The sequence below is a fragment of the Diabrotica virgifera genome, chromosome 5, assembly GCF_917563875.1.
Source record: "Diabrotica virgifera virgifera chromosome 5, PGI_DIABVI_V3a".
NCBI classification, from domain to species: domain Eukaryota; kingdom Metazoa; phylum Arthropoda; class Insecta; order Coleoptera; family Chrysomelidae; genus Diabrotica; species Diabrotica virgifera.
Genome location: NC_065447.1, coordinates 118,945,611 through 118,948,919, shown reverse-complemented (window position 1 = coordinate 118,948,919; position 3,309 = coordinate 118,945,611). Strand labels below are relative to the sequence as shown.

Genomic DNA, 3,309 nt, shown 5'->3' with positions numbered 1-3,309 from the left:
TAATGTTTAAAATTTTTTATTCTTTATTAAAAATCTCGGAAATCAAAGGAGGGGAGGCTCTTATTGGTGCAATGGAGAAGGTAAAACCCCTCTAAACCCCGCATGGGACCCAGTAATATTTTGATTTTTAAAGTACAACTCTAGTATATTATAATGTTGTCTATAAAATAACATCATTACTTAACAATTCTTTAAAATTCAGACCTAAATTAAGTATGTGTATATATGTAAATATAATCTTATAAGAAATTTCACAATATTTATGAATCAAGTAAAATCTATAAAAACAAACTAACATTCTTGTAAATTAGCCTATACAACTACAGTAGAACCCCGATCCGTGTGCAGATTATCTGGGCTGCGGATTATCCGTGCTATGATTTTCTATTACTCAAATTGAATTTTTAAGGTTTTATCAAAATAGCATCACTTTAATCACTCGACAGAAACTCTATATGCAGAAAAGGAGACTCATAATGAAAGATTTATTTTTTCTGTTATTTTTTTATGATAGGTAAGTACATATCATGCATAAGAAATTCTTATGAAATATTCTTATATGAATCATATACAGTGAGCACGTAAAGGTTGGAATAAATTAATTTTCTCAAGAACGGACGATTTTGGGAAAAAATCCCGAAACAGGTCAATTTTTATTTTTAAATTAAGACTTTTTGGCATATATGTCATACTAGTTACGTCACCCATCTGGGCGTGATGACGTCATCGATGTTTTTTTTAAATGAGAATAGGGGTCGTGTGATAGCTCATTTGAAAGGTAATTCAATTCTTTATTCAGTAATATAAACATTAACATAATTATTTATACAGGGTGCCCAAAAAAAAATTTTTTGAATTAAATTTATTGACATAAAAAGAAGAATGAGTGTAATTTATTTAATTCAAAATACATTTTACTGCTATCATAAAACAGGAAAAAATGTGTTTTTGGCAAATAAATATTGTTTTTGGCTTAAATTCAATATTAAAGCAGGTACCCACCAGCCTCGTGACAATTTGAACATTTAATTTAAGCAAAAAGCAATGATTATTTTTCAAATATACATTTTTTTCTGTTTTCTGCGAACAGTAAAATGTATTTTGAAATAAATAAATTACATACATTCTTCTTTTTATGTCAATAAATTTAATACAAAAAAAAATTTTTTGGACACCCTGTATAAATAATTATGTTAATGTTTATATTACTGAATAGAGAATTGAATTACCTTTCAAATGAGCTATCACACGACTACTAGTCTCATTTAAAAAAATCATCGATGACGTCATCACGCCCAGATGGGTGACGTCACTAGTATTATATATATGCCAAAAAGTCGTAATTTAAAATTAAAAATTGACCTGTTTTGGGATTTTTTTCAAAAGTTGTCCATTCTCGAGAAAATGAATTTATTCCAACCTTTACGTGCTCACTGTATAAGAAATTAATGATTGGATCATCTGTGCTTTTCAATTATCCGTGCCACTTCCGGTCACGAGGAGCACGGATAATTGGGGTGCTAAGTACCTACTGTATAATAAAAATTTAATACAGATACAAAACAAAAAACATTTGTGAGCTAAAAAACTATCTTAATATCAAATTCAATGTTTACTCAGTTTCTCTTTTTATTTTCTCCCAAACACCTTGCAGCATCATCTAAAACAGAGTTAGTATTATTCATAAGGTATTTTTCAGCTCATATACTTTACAGTTGCACTGGTAACAGGGAATACAAAAAATGTTACAAACTCTACAAAACAATGTGTAAGGCTGTTGTCTCCAATAGATGTTGTAGGCTGCGTATGTCACGCTGTAGGAAAATTGTTCATTTTCGTTCTTTTAATAAACTTTGAAGGACAGAAAACTATCTTACAACCGAAAAGAGTTACAGAAAAGAGTAATTCTAAAACAAATTCAAATTACAGAGTAATTTGTAGTAGCCACCGACTTAACTGGTGGTATCCAATAGATGCCTTAGGCCGTGTACAGTGTTTATTGGAGACCACTGCCTTACACTCACTTTCATATACCTGTGTTAAAGTTACATTATGTAATTTAATAGGATCCCTACCTGAAATTGCTCATGTATCTTCACATTCTTGAATCTCATGAAATTTTATTGGGTGGCACCTCATTAATTTCTCTACAACCATTTTTTCTTGTAGTTTTTACAGATGCATGGTTCAGCATGTGTTTTCCAATACATAACTGATAGAAAGCTGTCCTTGATCTCACAGTTTGCAAATCAGTCTGGAGGGACAATGAATGGAACAGGTTTCTCTGTCCTAATTATTTTATAGTTGGGCTTATATCCTAAAGATAGACAAGTACCTATAAGTTTTAATTATTGCAACTAATAAAGGACTTACCACATCAATGAATATAATATACTCTCCTAGCATCTATACTCCTTGCATATTATTATGTTATTTCTGTTACACTCATAGCATGAAATTGATTAAAAACTATACTCATAGTATAAATCATCTTGTTTCTTTGTGTGAACTGTTCTAGACCTTACATAACTTGTCTCAACTTTCTGCATATCTTTCCACGTCTTCATATTTCCATTCTTGAACAAATTTTTCAAAAACAAGAAAGTGTTCCAAGTGTATCAGACAGACAAAAAATATACTTACATAACCACAAAAATTCATCCAAATCCATATGTCTATCTATGTCAAAATCAGATGATAACGACCAATCACTGCTTACGTCCGTGTGGAATTTAGTAGTCTGTTGGGAATTTGGGAACACCTCTTCTACTACGTCTATACTCTGCTAATTTGCATAAATGCGATCGCATCGCTTGAAACGAAAGTGCACGGAGTCCCGCTGCTGAACTTGATATCCCTTTGAAGTTAAGTCGTTAAGGGACACACCAGAATCGATTTTAGCCGAGAAATCGAATACGACCCGGAGTTTAGTGGACACACTTCCTTCTCGTATTACCGACCTGTGGGTTATGAAATATTTAAATTCGTTAGATACACTATGATAAAAAGACAAAGGAATGATTTTAGCGTGTCCGAGTGTAAGATATTCTGAAATTACACTTTGATACTCTGCAAAGAGCTTTGTATCATTTTAAAACCTTTTCTCAAGAGAAGAGAATATTTGAGTGGCCATACCAAAAGACCGGCCTAATTCTTTAGTTTGATTTAAAAGGAAAGGCATATCTACTTGATATCGCCTGGAAGGAAGGATAACAGTTGTATCTTGAAATATGTTTTCCACATATTCGTCATTGGAATGCTTTGGGTTACAATCAGGGATTTCTTCTAGCTCCCAAAATTTTTCCATAG

At 31.8% G+C, this 3,309-nt stretch overlaps 1 long non-coding RNA gene across 2 annotated transcripts; it reads right to left on the bottom strand.

Moving 5' to 3' along the window:
• LOC114341499 (uncharacterized) lies at window positions 1-2,855 on the bottom strand. 2 transcript variants are annotated; one of them, XR_007697952.1, is made up of 4 exons: window positions 2,644-2,855; window positions 2,374-2,576; window positions 2,076-2,317; window positions 1-1,660 (listed from the first exon to the last, which is right to left on the bottom strand). It is a non-coding gene; the product is annotated as an uncharacterized LOC114341499 (long non-coding RNA). The 2 variants fall into 2 exon arrangements; XR_003654238.2 differs by lacking the exon at window positions 2,644-2,855 and having other exon boundaries at window positions 2,374-2,628.
• Between the last annotated feature and the right edge of the window lie 454 nt (window positions 2,856-3,309).